Source organism: Chiloscyllium punctatum, chromosome 4 (assembly GCF_047496795.1).
Source record: "Chiloscyllium punctatum isolate Juve2018m chromosome 4, sChiPun1.3, whole genome shotgun sequence".
NCBI classification, from domain to species: Eukaryota; Metazoa; Chordata; class Chondrichthyes; order Orectolobiformes; family Hemiscylliidae; genus Chiloscyllium; species Chiloscyllium punctatum.
Window position 1 is genome coordinate 71382340 of NC_092742.1, and position 18465 is coordinate 71400804.

Here is an 18465-nt window from a genome sequence, read left to right on the forward strand (position 1 = left end):
ATTAAAGGGATCAATAGACATTTCTTTAGATAATACATGAGGCATAAGAGAATGATCAGGGAGAAGGTCGGGCTGATTAGGGATAATGGAGGAAACTTGTGCGTGGAGTCTCAGCAGATAGGGGAAGCCCCAAATGAGGTTTTTGCTTCAGTTTTCACTAAGGAAAGGGACCTTGTTGTGAATTAAAACTTTGAGGAGCTTGGATACAGGCTTGACCAGATCAAGATTGATGAAGTTGATGTGCTGGAAATTTTGGAAAACATTAAGGTTGATAAGTCTCCAGGACCAGACCAGATTTATCCTAGGCTGTTCCGAGAAGCGAGAAAGGAGGTTGCTAAGCCACTGGTGAGGATCTTTGCCTCCTCACTCTCCACGGGAGTCATACCGGAGGATTGGAAGGAGGCGAATATGGTTCCTCTTTTCAAGAAGGGTAATAGGGAAATCCCTGGCAATTACAGACCAGTCAGTCTTACGTCTGTGGTCAGCAACGTTTTGGAAAGAATTCTGAGGGATAGAATTTATAGCTATATGGCAAAGCATAGTGTGATTAAAGGCAGTCAGCATGGTTTTGTGAGGGGCAAGTCATAGAGTCATAGAGTGCCTCACAAATCTTATTGAGTTCTTTGAGGGGGTAACAAGACAGGTCGATGAAGGTTGAGCAATGGGTATGGTGTATATGGACTTCAGCAAGGTATTTGATAAGGTTCCCCATGGTAGGCTCATTCATAAAGTCAGGAAGTATAGGATAAAGGGAGGTTTGGCTATTTGGATTCAGAAATGTGTAGCTGACAGAAGGCAGAGAGTGGTTGTAGATGGAAAGTATTCTGCCTGGAGGTCAGTGTTGAGCGGGGTCCCGCAAGGCTCTATTCTTGGACCTCTGCTCTTTGTAGTTTTTATAAATGACTTGAATAAGGAGGTTGAGGGGTGGGTTAGTAAATGTGCTGATGACACAAAGGTTGGAGGCGGCGTCAATAGTATCGAGGGCTATTGTATGCTGCAGCACGACAGACAGGATGCAGAGCTGGGCTGAGAAATGGCAGATGGAGTTCAACCTGGATAAATGCAAAGTGATGCATTTTGGAAGGTCAAACTCAAATGCTGAATATAGGATTAAAGACAAGATTCTTTGAAGTGTGGAGGAAGGAACAGAGGGATCGGGATATGCAAGTACATAGATCCCTCAAACTTGCCACCCAAGTGGATAGGGTTGTTAAGAAAGCATATGGTATTTTGGCTTTCATTAACAGGGGGATCGAGTTTAAGAGCTGCGAGGTTTTGCTGCAGCTCTACAAGTCCCTGGTGAGACCACACTTGGAATATTATGTCCAGTTCTGATCACCCTACTATAGGAAAGATACAGAGGCTTTGGAGAGGGTGCAATGAAGGTTTACCAGGATGCTATCTGGACTGGAGGGCTTGCCTTAAGAAGAAAGGTTGAATAAGCTCGGAGGAAGAGAGGAGACCTGATTGAGGTATACAAGATAATGAGAGGAATAGATAGAGTCAATAGCCAGAGACCTTTCCCCAGGGCAGGATTGACTGGTACGAGGGGTCATAGTTTTACGATATTAGGAGAAAGGTATAGAGGGGACGTCAGAGGAAGGTTCTTTACGCAGAGAGTTGTGAATGCATGGAATGCGTTACCAGTGGTGGTGGTGGAAGCAGAGTCATTGGGGGCACTTAAGTGACTGCTGGACATGCACATGGATAGCAGTAAACTGAGGGGTGCGTAGGTTAACTTATTATATTTTACATTAGGATTAATCCTCGGCACAACATCATGGGCCAAAGGGCCTGTTCTATGCTGTACTTTTCTTTGTTCTATGTTCTATAATAAGAAACACTGAGCCATGTGACCTGATGATACTTGCCCTAGACACACTAACAATAGGAAAAAAGTTAAGAAAGAAGCCACATGGTTGACAGCAACAATAGGGAACAATAGACTCAAAGGAGAGTTAACTATAACCCTATTGCAGGAGCTGGATGATGAAGGCAATCAGCATACCGATGCAGACACAAAAAAAAAGTAGACAGGACAAAAGGTGGTGAAAAAAAAGAGATTTCTTCTGAAGAGACAAAGCAAATCTCTCAGAGCAAGGTGTAAGTTTTTCTATTTATCAAAAAAGAGACAGGAGTTCTTGAGTACAAGCTAAAACCTGGAGAACTGAGAGAATTTCTCAGCCAGTAAACAGTTAGGTATTTTACTAGAAGTGAACAAACTTTGAACTAAGGTGTCATAGGTTGATGAATTGAATAGGAACTCTGGAAAGCTACATTATGAGGACTATCATGACCGGAATAAGAGAGGGTTTGTACGTGTATATTGCAGATGATACTCATAGCCATTAGCCTGGTAGTAACCTTCAGGAGTACAGTTTAGATTAAATTAGATTAGATTCCCTACAGTGTGGAAACAGGCCCTTCAGCCCAACAAGTCCACACCGACCCTCCGAAGAGAAACCCACCCATTCCCTTACATTTACCCATGATTAATCCACCTAACACTATGGACAATTTAACATGGCCAATTCACCTGACCTGCACATCTTTGGACTGTGGGAGGAAACCGGAGCACCCAGAGGAAACCCACACAGACGCGGGGAGAATGTGCAAACTCCACTCAGACAGTTGCCCGGGTCCCTGGCGCTGTGAGGCAGCAGTGCTAACCACTGACGATGCCCATGGACATTCCCATGCACTTGTGGAAGGCTTTATAAAATAATTACCTTGCTATAAAATTTCACTGTATGTTGCTACTGCTAGTTAGGCCATAACAGCCATGAAGTTCTGAATCTAATGGCTCTAGGGCCTATCCAGTTCATTTCAGACAACTATTGGTGAAGTATGCATATGAAATATTGTTTCACACGGTTTCAAAAATGACCCATGATCAAATGGGTCTGGAGCCCTCAAGCAGGATTTTGGCCATCGTTGAAACACAAACAATGGGTATGAATTTCTACCTCTTATTCTGAAGCATTCACGTCAGTTTACAAGTTATCAGAAACCATCCTGGTTTGGTTTTAACATTCATATTAAAATAAAATTATCAATTTGAAGTGTTATGATATGTCCTTATAAAATTGAAAACTAGGTATCATAGTTATTTGCGAATTGTCATGGAAATTCAAATATATCAAATTAAATGCAATAGCAAAATGACTCAGTTAATGTACAGAAGCGGTTTTAGTCAATGAACATTGGATGGATTCTGATTATTAGTATGTCTTTGCAGACTTATTTTCACAGGACCACCTTCATTTCACTTGACAATAACAGATAAAAAGCACAGAATAAACTGAATGCTACACTATTAATGGTGTGAAACATCTTCAGATTGTGTCTGTGCTATTTATGAGTTATAGGTCATGATTTTTTTCCACTTACAAAAGAACACCTGGAACAAATCATCACTTATTTGGCACCTAATATATAGCTATTATTGTTTAGTTTAATTCTGCAAAAAAATACTTTGAGTCTCACTTTATAAATTGACATTTTGTCTCGTTTGAGTAGGATTTGGTCTAGTGGGATGAAATATCCTTAAAATGAGCCATTAAAAGATGACACTCAAATGGTTAGAAGCACTAAGCTAAAACACAGCAGAGAACAGCTGTCCAGAAATGATCAATTGCCAAACCACATGGCTGGCTATTAAATTTTAATGTGCCTTTTAAGCAAAGATTTTGCTTATCAGGGAGAAAGATTCTCAGGGAAAATATTGATATTGATTCCATTATTTTAGATGTAACTGATCCTTTAAGTAATTTTTCTTGGTTTCAGTGTCAGTTTTTAAGTGTCTGCATGGACTGAGTAAATCATTAAAGGGCTTGTTCATTTAAAATTCTGAGCCTAATGCGTGAAGGATTCTTTAGTGCACTCATCACAACATCTGTTGCAAGCAAACTCATTCATTCCACTGAAGTAAAAGCAAAACACTATCTACACAGGGAACTAAATTATGAAAATTAAACCTTCCTTGAAGTGCTTTTAGAAGGTGCCTTAATTGATTATTCTGTGGTGGAGTTTAATTCAAATATTGATTACATTTAACTTGTTAAGCCAGTATTGGACAGGAATCAGGAATGATAGATATCAAGAGACAAACTGACAGTTTAATCTTGTTATATTCTTTCAAATCAATCTAAAGCTTGATTTGAAATTTATCAATATGTTTTCACATCAGGATCTTCTTTAAGTATGTCATTGTTTGTAGGATGCCCTGTGAATGCCACCTGCATTGAAAAGTAGAATGCAAGAACACTCAATATTCTCTAGAAGTGGTGTGTATTATCGTAAACCCTAAAATATATATTTCCAAGCAGTGGAAATTAAAAAAAAATGCATTGTACAACGATTAAAGTATCACTTAGCTTTCCAATGTATATTTTACAAAGAGTTAAGGCCTGGCTCTTTGTAGGCCACAATAAAATACCATTATTGCCACAGAAATACATACTGGATTTGTCTCAAGAGACAGACAGATTGCCTTTTATTCATCTTCCATCCAGTATATGCTCAGTAAGGCACCACAACAATGATGCACAAAAATACAATGACCACAAAAATCATCTCTACAGAACTCTGGTGCCAGAGCTGTAAACTTCCAGTCCCTTTCACGCAGCCTGTGCACTGTGCTGTGAATGTGACATGTGCAGGTCGAAGCAGGCAGAGTTAGAAGGTTGAATTTTACAGACCACCAATGAGCACGGAAAAGGTGGACTCTTTAATTAGGGGCAGTGTCATTGTTGCCAGACCTCCTCCTTACATCATTTTGGTAGTGATCAGGTAAGCATCAGGTGGGTTGTTCATCTTCAGTGGCAATTAATGGCCAACTAAAAGCTTCACCATCCTGATACTCTGATCTAAAGGGCAGTGGGAGAGGTCTGCACATACTGTGTAGTCCGGCAGGCTTCATCCTGTGGACTATTGAGGAAGGGTCACCGGACCCGAAACGTTAACTCTGATTTCTCTTCACAGATGCTTCAAGACCTGCTGAGCTTATCCAGCAACATCTGTTTTTTGTTTAATCCTGTGGGCTACTGGTCAATGAATAAGGGTTTGCCACCTTCCTGGTTCTTCTGTGACAATTCCAAGCCCTCGCGCTCTTTGCCTTCCCACATCTATCCTTTCTCTGTCATTTCCAACATGTCCCGTGACTCCCTGACAGCAGCTTGCCAGCCCAGCAAGACCTGGACTTAATTGTGTTTTGGGGTAACCACCCATGGTTCCACTTTCTCCTGCACCTCCTGTAAAATCAGCAAGGCAGCAGAGATGCAGAGCTGCTGGCCTCTAATTGGCCAGCAGCTCAATGAGGTGGACCATCTCCCTGGAGATGGATGGCTGTCCTGCCTCATAATAGTTAAAGGCTGTTGGCTAATAACTCAAATGAGGTTAACTGGCCAACTGGAAGCAGGCATGCACAACCTATCTCCCGAACTCCCACCCCTGCCAAGAACCTTTATACTGGGGATGGGAGGAACCCACTGTATAACGCAGCAAAGAGTAAGGTTATTCTGATGATTGAATTCATGCAGACCTCTGTTACTCAAACTAATCAGTCACATTCCCTTTGTTGTATCCTTGTTACACTGTTATATTATTTCACTTAAGAGCTGATCCAAGTTCCATCTGAAGTCATTGATTGTTTCCATTTCCACCACTCTTATAGGCACAGTGCTCCAGACCTTTACCACAAATATTTCCTCCAATTTCCACTGCATCTCTTGCCAAAAGCCTTACATATTATTTCCCCTAGTTCTTGTATAACCTACAAATAGGAGCATGTTTTCCTTTTCTGTCTTATCTGAATCAATAATAAACTTGTACTCCTCTATCAAGTCCCACTTCAAGCTCCTTTGCGTCAAGGTGAATAATCTGGTCAATCTCCTCTCCACCCTCTCAAGGACTTTCACATTATTTCTAAAGTCTGGTGACCATAACTGGCTGTAGTACTCCAGTTGGTACCTAACAGAATTTTCTAAAAGTTCACTTTAACTTCTTGTTTTTATGCTTTACTAGCCATTCAATAATTAATGGGGGAGAAAATAATCAATACTGGGTAGAACTAGAAATGTAGTAATGATAGGGGACAGTATAATTAGGAGGGTAGATACCATTCTGTGTAACTACAAATGAGTTAAGAAGGTTGTGTTGCCTGCCCAATGGCCAGGGTTAAGTATATCTCCTCACTGGGTTTCAGAGGGTCTTGAAGTGGGAGGGGAGGAATCCAGTTGTTCTCATCCATGTCGGTACCAAGAGCATTACAAGGAGGTACTGCTGAATGATTTTGAAAGTTGGGAGAAAAAGCAGAACCTCTAGGATAATCAACTTTGGATTCCAACCTGAGTCCCAGGCAAATTAATCAAGGTAAATAATGTTAAGGAATTAAATGTGTGTCTTCAAGATTGGTGTGGGAGGATTAGGTTTCAGTACAAGGGGCACTGGCACTTGTAAAGGAGTAAAGGAGAATTGTTCCAGTTGGATGAACTTCACTTGAACCATGCTGGGACCACTGCCCTGGTAAGTTGAATAACTTGGTCTACACAGAAGGCTTTAAACTATTTAATTAAAGGAGAGAGGGCTCAGGACTAGGGAGTAAGTAGGCATACAAAGCAAAGGACATGGCAACATTGTATCATTTTGGTTATGAATAATAAACTGACCATGATTAACCAGCAGAGATAAGGATTGTATCAAATTGCAAGAAAAAGTCATATAATATGGCAAAGATTAGTGGTAAACCAAAGGTCTGAGGAAGTATTAAAAGCCAATAAAATATGATCAATGGTATTAAAGAGGTAGAAAGTAAACTATGAGGGCAAACTGACAAGTAATATAAAAATGGCCAGTTAGAGGTTCTTTAAATATTTTAAAAGGAAAAGAAAAGCCAACGTGAACTTTGGTAACTTTGATAATGAGGGCGGTGAAATAAAAATGGGGAATCATAAAATGACAGAAAAGTTAAATATTTTGAATCATATTTTACGGTACAGGACATTAATAGAATTCTCAAAGTGCATAATAATAAAGGGGCCCAAGGGATGAGGGAGAAATTAACACAATAACTGCCACTCAAGAAAATGTATGAAGGAAACTAATGAAACTAAAGGCTGATAAACCTGCCAGACCTGATGGGTCCCATCTTAGGACTTTAAAATAAATAACTACAGAGATAATGGATGCACTGGCTGTAGTCATCAGACAGGCAATGGCCAGTGGTAATATCACTGGACTATTTATCTATTGACCTCCAGGTAATGGATTCTGGGGACATGGGTTCAAATCTTGCCATGGTCGATGGTGGAATTACAATTCAACTTTAAAAATAATGAAAATCTGGAATCAAAAGTCTAATGATGACCATGGAACAATTGCCAATTGCCAGGAAAAAGCCACCTTGCCCATTAAAGAAGGAAAGTGCAATCCTTACTGGTTTTGCCTACATGTGACTCCAGATGGAGTGATTGATTCTTAACTTCCCTCTGGACAAAAAATGTGGCATAGCCAGAGACACCCTTATCTCATGAATGAATAAAAAAAACTTCCAAAAGTTCCAGATGATTGGAAAACTTATTCAATAAGAGACAGAGCCAAAATCAGATAACTGTAGGTTAGATAGTTCAACATTTATCATAGCAAAAATATTAGTGTATATTACAAAGAATGCAAAAGCAGAACATTTAGAAATACATAATACAATCAAGTAGAGTCAGCTTGGATCAATGAAGGGGAAATCATGTATAACAGATTGACAAGAAGAATAGAAAAACTGAATATTATTTAAGAAGGGAAAGAGTGCAGAAAGTTGCAGCATAGAGGAATTTGTGAGTTCATATGCGTGAATCATAAAATCTAGCAACCAAGTTCGATATGTAACAGGGAAAGAAAATTGAATGTTGGCCTTATTTCCAAGGGAATAGAGGATAAAAATGAACGGTCTTACTAAAACTATATGAATCATTAGTCAAACCATACATGGAATACTACAAACAGTTTTTATTCCCTTAGCTAAACAAAGATATGTCGGTTTTGGAGGCTGTCCAGAGGAGGTTCACTAAGAAGATTTTAAACATAGAAAACTTTCTTATGAGGAGTTTGGGCTTGTATTTTTTAAATTTAGGATAATAAAGCAGAAATATAAGATTTTTAGTGGACTTAGCAGGGAAATTAGTTCCCAATGAGGGAGAGTCTAAGACCAGAGTGCTTAGTCTCAGAATAAAGAGTACCCCATTTCAGACAGAGATGAGGAGAATTATTTTCTTTCAGTTTGGATTCAACCTGATGAATTCCTGATGGCAGAGGGCTGTTTTGTATATAAAGATTGAGATAGATTTTTAATCAGTAAGGGAATCAAGGGTTATGGGGATAAAGCAGAATAGTTGAGGATTATCAGATCAAGCATGATTTAATTGAATGATAGGGCATTCTGCTCCTACATCTTATGGTAACACATACTCCGCTTCCTACAATCTATATATGGTACATAAACATTCAAATTCCTTTGCTCCTGCACACTTTAAAACATGCTGTTAATCCTATATTGCCTATACTTATCCCTCTTAGCAAAATGTATCACCTCACACTTCTGATTGAGTTTAAACTTGCAGTTGTTTCCCATTCTGCTCCAAGTTTGATAAAATTAACATTTTTTAAGTTTTGCTTTTTATACCAATATCCAAATCATATATAAAATATATATACACATAAATCATATAAATATACATATATAACAAATATTTATATATAATTATATATAAAAATCTCTCTCTCTCTCTATGAATTAATTTTGGAAATCATCACTGTCACCCAGTTGTACGAAAGCTATTATCAACTGTGATTTACCATATTTCGTCTTTAAGTAAGATGTTTCATCCAAGCTGACACTAATTCTACACTTACGTTAGTCTCAGTTTTCTTGACCAACATTTCATGATATTTTGAAGATTTTTAAAAAAATCCATATAGATTACAATCATAACATTCCCTTCATCAAACTTCTCTGTGCTTCCAAATAAACCTGTTGGACTATAACCTGGTGTTATGAGATTTTTAACGAGAATTGAGTTGCCCTTTCTGATTGCTTAAGTTCCCCAAGAGCAGACAATGCATGTATTATGACTGCAACCTCCACATGAGGAGTGCTGGGGCCTCTTGTGGTACTGTCCCTACCCCTAACCCAGGAGTATCAGGTTCAAGTCCCACCTGCTCCAAAAGTGGGAGTGCAGCAACATAACCTGAACAAGTTGATGAGACAATATCTATAAGGGAGGTACTGTACCTGCTAGACTTTAGGAGTGTGTAACTGCTACTTTGTCCTCTTTGGGGAGCAGTCACCTATGTTATGCCACGGTTGTGATCAGATGGAAATAATTTAAGTACAGGGCTCAGTGCAGTGGGCACAAACTACAGAGGATGGCCAAGAGTGGATAGCTGTCTGGCTGAGGAAGGCAGGATCACTAGGAAAGGGTGGATGAGTAAAAATGTTCAGCGGGAAAGCCAGAGGGATGCTCCTGATTAGCAGGGAATCTAATTCCCTTTATGCATGGCAGCATCCTCTTTAACCTCTCCAGGTAATGGTGGGGACATTGACTTGCCCATGTCTCAGTCACAGGGTTCACCTCATGCCTGAAGATATAATGAGTCAAGACCTGTGTAACTGTGTGGGAAAAGCCAACCCACTCCTGAACTAAAGGGACGCTCATTTTCCACACTCACTGCTGAACCTCATTCTCCACAGAAGATTGAGTACAATGTTTCAGATCTAAGATTTCCTTCCCCTAGTATTTCTAATACCTTACCTACCACATGGATGTTTAAATGACCCAACTTGTAGTTACTAGAACTGTCCTTGCACACATTCTTAATGAAAAGCTCTTCTATCATTTCCACCCTCAATTCCTTCGGTATTGTGGGCTTCAAACCATCCAAACCAGGTGACCTATCGACTCTCAAGCATGACCAACCTTTCCAGAACTTCTTTATATCAACTTTCGGGGTGTAGGTTTGCTCGCTGAGCTGTAGGTTTGATATCCAGACGTTTCATTACCTGGCTAGGTCACATCATCAGTGGCGACCTCCAAGTGAAGTGAAGCTGTTGTCTCCTGCTTTCTATTTATATGTTTGTCCTGGATGGGGTTCCTGGGGTTTGTGGTGATGTCATTTCCTGTTCGTTTTCTGAGGGGTTGATAAATGACATCTAGATCTATGTGTTTGTTTATGGCGTTGTGGTTGGAGTGCCAGGCCGCTAGGAATTCTCTGGCATGTCTTTGCCTAGCCTGTCCCAGGATAGATGTGTTGTCCTATTCGAAATGGTGGGTTTTTTTCTTCCGTGTGTAGGGCTAAGAGGGAGAGAGGGTCGTGTCATTTTGTGGCTAGCTGGTGTTCGTGTATCCTGGTGGCAAACTTTCTTCCTGTTTGTCCTACATAGTGTTTGTGGCAGTCCTTACATGGAATTTTGTAGATGACGTTGGTTTTGTCCAAGGGATGTACTGGGTCTTTTAAGTTTGTTAGTTTTCGTTTGAGAGTGTTGGTGGGTTTGTGTGCTACTAGGATTCCGAGGGGTCTTAGTAGTCTGGCTGTCATTTCTGAAACTTCTTTGATGTATGGTAAGGTGGTTAGGGTTTCTGGCTGTGTTTGGTCTGCTTGTTGTGGTTTGTTCTTTCACCCTATCCGTTATCTCTCGCATCTCTGTTTCAACTGATATTTTGTAAGCATTCTTTTCTGTGTGGCAAACACAGGTGCTAGAGACTCATTAAGTATTCTGGAAATGTCTTGCACTTCCAAACCTTTCCTCTGTAATAAGATACCTGCCACTTCTTACTACACAATTTGTATTTTATGTTGACCCCAATTCTATTCTCATATTGTCTCTTTCCCAGTCTTATTTTCCCCTTCACTTTCCCTCATAATTTGTATTTGATCTGATTCTTGCTCGAAGAATTTACCTGACACACATTCTACACCCTATAATACACCATATTCTGTCTCCCTGTTTTGAACCCTAACATATGCTGTATTTGAAATATCTACTCCTTAAAGATTATCTATGGTTCAGTTACAGCTTTTCCTCCAAGTCTCTGGGGTTTCATTTTATCTTGGTTAAGCCCTATCGTATTCTTAACTGCAATCATGATAACAGCAGGCTTGGGCCTTTATTGCAACAAGCAGATATCTCAGTCTGAGCTTCCACTTGAAGCCTCAGAAACTTCTGCCCATGCCACACTGGAACCTGAGACATCAGTAGCTACATGCTACATTTTGCAGGGCTCCACAGGTTTTTCTCATGGGATTGGCTAATTGGAGGCTCCCAGCTTTGCATTAAGTCCTCTGCCACTTTGGAGCCAGACAACTTGCTCATTGACAGTGACAATTGAGCTCTCTGGGAAGCCAGCCAATGCACCAAACTCAATATGTGCATGCCCTTCTGTGTTCCCCTGGATGTCATCTCTTCGATGTTCTCCCCTGAGTTCTTTGCGTAGAAAGTATCTGCACCTTCTAATACATGCTGGTCTCAAATCCCATGATTGTACCTCTCTGGCCGGAGTGTGGTGTTGCTCTCTCTCTCTCTCTTTTCAAGAGAATATGAACTGGCTGGCCAAGCAGAGAGAGCAGAGGAGGGAAGGTAGGTTGGGTGGAATGCAACAGGTCAATGGTCACACCATCGGCAGTTTGCACGTCCTGCCCTCACTGGCCTGCGGATGCTCTCAGTACTTTCAGGGTCACTTTACTCTGTGAAAGAGGAGTGAGAATGTTCTTCAACTCAGCACTGGAAGGTGCGTAAAGGTCAGCTGGAATATGTGCGAGCTGAATTTTCTTGAAACAATGTGGGAAATGATGAATCAGTTGGGAAATATGGAGAGAATGAACAAAATTAGATTATTGATGTTGAGCTAAAAAGTTTGATGCTCTACTCAAGGTTTCAAAGGGAGACAGGAAAGTTTTACTTATGAGCAGTAACAGGCTTATTTGCATGTATTAATATTGCATCATTACTTAATCTTGTCTCATTTATTGGCAGTTTGCTATTTTTCCAGGTGCTGGAGAGAAACTGGTTCCCAAAATGCATGGGTAACTGGTGACTGCAGCTCACTAGATGCTTGTCCAGGATCCCATCTTGTCCAGTAGTTCCCAATACCAACCCTCACACCCCCAATCACAGAAGCTGTCCCTGGCAAAGCAGCAGCCTCACCATATCCTCAGGCAACATTTAGGACTCACTCATGATGCAGGTCAGCACTTACAATACTGCACGTTGAAGCTCACTGGCATCTTACACCTCAATAGCGTTGTGAGGCTGTTTGCACACAGATATGGGTGTTTGGTGTGTGGTGAAGGAAAAGCCCAGCATATTAGGCAGCATCTGAGGAGCAGGAGAATTGATGTTTTGGGCATAGGCCCTTCATTAGGAGTCATTCCTGATGAAGGGCTTATGCCCAAAATGTTGATTCTCCTGCTCCTCGGATGCTGCCTGACCTGCGGTGCTTTTCCAGCACCACACACTCAACTCTGATCTCCACGCATCTGCAGTCCTCACTTACTCCACACAGGTATGGGTACCCATCTAATGTACTGGATCATCTCAGAGCTCTCAGCTGGCTTTCTGGATCTAACTCATTTTGCTGCTACTTGGATCCTCACAGCATCTCCGTCTTACCTGTGGCACAGATAGAGAACCTAAGGAAGGATATATTTACCAGTGAGGAAGCGCAGCAGAGGTTCACCAGACTGATTCATTGAAAAGTGGGACTGTCCTATGACAGGAGATTAGGAAGACTGTGAAACTCCTTTGTAAGGAATGCAACCAATGGAGACTGTGGTTCATGATTGGATGTGTTAATGGTTTTCTTCTTCATGTCTAACCTCCCTTTCTCTCATTCCAGTATTGGTAACAGGTCTTTAACTGTGCAATCCTCTGAAGTTCCATCTCTGAAAATATTTGCTTTTCCATAAATATTCCGTCTAAGCTGTAAAGTCAAGTCACCGTAGTCTCAGATGATTAGAGGGCTGCTGTCTTATTAGAGAGGGATTACTGGTGGTGAGTTAAACCTGAGGGTCACCATACCTCAGGTGAGAGTCAAGAAAAGGCTAGTAGGTGTAGGGAATGCTAGATGACTGGAGAAATTGAATGTTTGGTTAAGAAAAAGAAGGAAGCATATGTCAGGTATAGACAGGATATATCGAGTGAATCTTTAGAAGACTATAAAGGCAGTAGGAGTATACTTCAAAGGGAAATCAGGAGGACAAAAAGGGGACATGAGATAGCTTTGGCAAATAGGGTTAAGGAGTATCCAAAGGGTACATTAAGGACAAAAGGATACTTGGGGAGAGAAAAGGGCCCCTCAAAGATCAGCAAAATGAACTTTGTGTGTAGCCACAGGAGATGGGGGAGATATTAAACGAGTATTTTGCATCAGTATTTACTGTGAAGATATAGAATGAAGGGAAATAGATGATGACATCTTGAAAGTGTCCATTTTACAGAGGAGAATGTGCTGGATGTCTTGAAACACATAAAGGTAGATAAATATCCAGGACGTGATCAGGTGTACCCTAGAATTTTGGGAAGCTAAGGAAGTGATTGCTAGGCCCTTTACTGAGACATTTGTATCATTGATAGTCACAGGTAAGGTGCTGGAAGACTGGAGGTTGGTTAACATGGTGCTACTGTTTAAGAAAGATGGTAAGGTCAAGCCAGGGAACTATAAACCGGTAAGCCTGACGTCGGTGATGGGCAAATTGTTGGAGGGAATCCTGAGGGACAGGATGTACATGCATTTGTAAAGGCAAGGACTGATCAGGGATGGTCAACATTGCTTTGTACGTGGGAAATCATGTCTCAAGAACTCGAATGAATTTTTTGAAGAAGTAACAACGAGGATTGATGAGGGCAGAGTGGTGGATGTGATCTATATGGACTTCAGTAAGGCATTCTACAAGGTTCCCCATGAATCTTTAGAAGACTATAAAGGCAGTAGGAGTATAATCAGGAGTATATTGGTTAGCAAGGTTAGATCTCATGGAATACAGGGAGAATTAGTCATTTGTATACAGAACTGGCTCAAAGGTAAAGACAGAGAGTGGTGGTGGAGGGTTGTTTTTCAGATTGGAGGCCTGTGACCAGTGGAGTGCCACAAGGATTGATGTTGGGTCCACTACTTTTCGTCATTTATATAAATGATTTGGATGTGAACATAGGAGTTATAGTTGTTAAGTTTACAGATGACACCAAAATTGGAGGTGGAGTGGACAGCGAAGAGGGTTACCTCAGATTACAACGGGATCTTGATCAGATGTGCCAGTGGGCTGAGGAGTGGCAGATGGAGTTTACTTTAGATAAATATGAGGTGCTGCATTTTGGGAAAGCAAATCTTAGCAGGACTTATACACTTAATGGTGCTGCTGAACAAGGAGACCTTGGAGTGCAGGTTCATAGCTCCTTGAAAGTAGAGTCACAGGTAGATAGGATAGTGAAGAAGACATATGGTATACGTTCCTTTATTAGTCAGAGTATTGAGTACAGGAGTTGGGAGGTCATGTTGCAGCTGTACAATCATTCGTGTGGCCACTTTTGGAATATTGTATGCAATTCTGGTCTCTATTGATTATAGTGTGAAACTGAGAGGGTTCAGAAAAGATTTACAAGACTGTTGCCAGGGTTGGAGGATTTGAGCTATAGGGAGAAGCTGAATAGGCTGGGGATGTTTTCCCTGAGCATCGGAGGCTGAGGGGTGACCTTATAGGGGTTTATAAAATCATGAGGGGCATGGATAAGACAAATTGGCAAACTCTTTTCACTGGGGTGGGGGAGTCCAGATCGAGAGGGCATAGGTTTAGGGTGAGAGGGGAAAGATATAAAAGAGACCTAAGGGGCAACTTTTTCACATAGAGGTTGGTGTATGTATGGACTGAGCTGCCAGAGAAAGTGGTGGACGTTGGTACAATTACAATTTTTAAAAGGCATCTGGATAGGTATATGAATAGGAAGGGTTTGGAAGGACATGGGCCAACTGCTGGCAAATGGGACTAGATTATGTTGGGATATTGGTCGGCATGGACGAGTTGGACCGAAGGGTCTGTTTCTGTGTGTACATCTCTATGACTCTCTGACTGTATAACAGCTTCTTCTCTGTTGTTACCAAGCTTATGAATGGACGTCTCATGCATTAGACTTTATCCTTTTCTGTATCTTCTCTGTCGTGTAACACTGCATTCTACATTCTGTTCTACTACCCTGATGTACTTGTGCAATGTATGATTTGTCTGGTCAGCACGCAAAACAGTAGTTTTTACTGTACCTCACATGTGATAATAATAAGTCAAATCAAGATTGAGAAGGCAGGACCTTCGTTTCTGATATGCGCTACACAAGGTAGCCTTTATTAAGTTATCTTGTAAGTACAGCTACACAAAAAGAAACTGTTGAACATTTAAGTACATTCCACATGCATTGAAAAAAATAGATTATGTGTTTCTCTCCATCTTCATCTCCTCCTTTAGAATCTTCTGTATAATTAACCACTTAATCAAATGTTAGCTCATCCCTCCCAAAATGTTATTCTTTGCTGATTGTGCTTTTGCAAAGAGTGCTAAAGAGACATTTCTCTCCACTATATAAATGCAGCCCTTGTTTCAGGTTGTTAAATATCACTAATAGGTTAAAAGGTAACAAATAGACATCAAAAAGGCTATCGTATAATATGCTCCAATTGCCAATAGAATGGATGCACCTTTAGTCCTCAATATTCTGTCTTTTGTTCACATTCAACAAAGAATAAAAGTAATAACATTCTTTAATTTTCACAGTTTAATCAGCACTTCTATTAAATAAAAGCAGATGAAGTAATTTAGCATATCTCTGTATTTCAATACATAAAAAACTTCACACTGTTTAAAATTTGTTGGAGTAAGATTGCATACATTACACCACAGATGAAAAAAAACAAATAAAGCTATATTGAATGCCAGTTTTGTTGTAAATTTAGAAGTATATTAAATCTATGACTTCAACAGTCATCTTTGGCCTGGCATGGCATTCATACTGATTCACTAATGCTTTGTGTGTTTTGTTAGACCCATTACACTATATTGTGTCATTAGATTGAAAGAAGTGTGAAAAGTTAAAAAAAAAATTCATGCATTTCATTTCCTTTCACGTAAGTTTAATGAAAACAATTTTTAACTAAATATAAAATGTTTATAAATGAGATGTTTAGCTGGAATATACTTTATATTTTAAATGCTGACGGTTTAACATTAAACAAGACTAATACATGTCAAAAGTTATATTACAGTGAAAATTAAGTCTGTAAACTAATAAGCTGTTGTGTTTAACATATACTTCTGCTCATAAAGCAGCAATGGGATTCAATAAATCTGTTAGTTCAGCATGTTTAGTGATTAGGCAGAGTATGTTGTGTTGATATATTGAAAAATGAAGTTTAAAGTCTGAAGATTCCTAATAACATAAATAACATTTGACTCTAAAAATTGTGGACTGTTTAAAGAATCAGTAAGGTTTTGTTGCATTTACTTGAAGGTCAGTTAAGATTATATATCAATGAACAGTGGTTTTAGTGCACATTTGTCGATCACAATTAAATCACAACTTTTTAGACACTAAATTACAAACCTACAACAGTTATTTGATATAAATGCATTACATAGTGAGTACATTAAAGAGACACATTAAAGAATTTATGGAAAGGAAGCCAAAGTCAAGAAAGAATACAGGCTCATATTTCAGCACAGCAATAAGTGTGAATAAATTTATAATGCAACTTTCGTTGTCTTAAATTTCTTCCAACTGCACTTTGAATGGGTACTTGTTTTCCCATTACTAGCCACTTTAATCCATTTATATTCTAGTTGTCTCATTTAAAGATCACTTTATAGTATTAGATGTTCAGCATCTAAGGTATTTGTTCCACTCCTGCATGATGAAATAACACAACAGTTTACATATTTCTGAACTTGATCTGAAAACTGATTTAAAAATCCATACAGGCAATCAAATTTCCCTGAAAATATATACACACAAGTCTGCTTTGAGGTGGCTAAAATGAAGTAAATTTAGTTTCAGGAGACAGGAAGAAAGCCAAGATAGGGGAGCAAAGATCCTGCAGTAAATGGGTCCTGCTAGTGACCAGGACCGAAAAACATCCCTCCCTTGAGAGATTTAGAGCTGGGCAAGTGAAGGAAAGCAATAGAAAAGTAGACTGTGCTTTTCTTCCTTGCAGACTACATTAAATATTCAGCTAAAGGGAGGGATCAATTTACATTTCTCTTCTTGTTTCTTGTGTCTCGACTGACAGGTCCTGTAAACATACAAAGACAAACATAGTCCATAGCTTGCATTGCCACAATAAATGGTAGCAGAAATGTTTCACTTAATATGTAGTCCCTATCTTAGGACCAGACAGTTTTATTTTAGACTTCAATTGATAAACTTAACACCCATTTGTCATAATTAGACGTCTATTTCACATAAAAATAAACTACACATAAAATCCATGGACAACTTCATGGTTAATAAACAACACCATTCTCAACCCCAAATAAAATAGGTCTAAAACTGCATTTTTTGAGTTTATAATTTATCAGTGTAACAAAATTACTAACTTGCTAAAGCACAGGACAACCAGAAGTTACTGTTTTTGGTGAAGAGCAGGAACCATTTTCAACATTTCTTCAATCATATTTTGTGAGAGACCATGATAAATAAGCTTTGGCTGTTTTCACCAGATGTACAAGCATCCTCTTTTCATGAAGGATTGAATCTTTATACAATCATAGAATGTTTACACGGCAAAAAATATATTCATATAAATCTCTTCTGCAACTAAAATGGCATTGTCAGAAAGCATAAACTTGCTATTAGGTGCAAGAAGTTTTGATTCTTCTCATTATAGCTAGTCTGATAATTGGAATAAATTCTCATTCATTGATACTGTTCCTACGTTGGAATAATACTTCATTGCTACAAAACTTTTATTTTGCACAAAAACTGTCTGGCATCTTCTATTTTATGCTCACTATAAACTTTATGACCAAAGTAACAGTTGTTTCAAGGATTAAATATTTAATGCAAATTAATGCCGATGAAGACCCAGGGGGTCTCTTGGTTCCGCGATCAGTCAATAAACACACCTGTAAACAAGTTTTTGTCAGTCACACAAGCAATCATTTATTCTTTGATATGGCCGGGTCAGTAGACTTTGATCAGCCCAGAAGTATGAGTACTCCTAGACCACCAAAAGAATCTGACCCTCTTACAGAGTTTGCACAGGGTTCATATACATTGTTCATAGGCAGGCATGGAGCACGATTGTTTGGTAATAACCAATAAAATAGCACAAAGCCTCATGCATTTTGTTTTAGCCTATCATGATTTCTTGTAAACAACCTGTTCCTGGAATTGTATTTGTCCTGACTTGTGGTTAGGGTTAAACTGTTACATCTGTA

At 39.5% G+C, this 18465-nt stretch overlaps 1 long non-coding RNA gene across 3 annotated transcripts in view; it reads right to left on the reverse strand.

Moving 5' to 3' along the window:
- Positions 1-15398: 15398 nt before the first annotated feature.
- The window catches only part of LOC140476421 (uncharacterized), a 242749-nt gene continuing 239682 nt past the window's right edge, over positions 15399-18465 (reverse strand). For 2 of the 3 annotated variants that reach the window (XR_011960468.1, XR_011960466.1), the window contains exon 4: positions 15399-17318. This is a non-coding gene — a long non-coding RNA (uncharacterized lncRNA). The remainder of the gene's footprint in view (positions 17319-18465) is intronic. The other variant, XR_011960467.1, reaches the window with a different exon arrangement.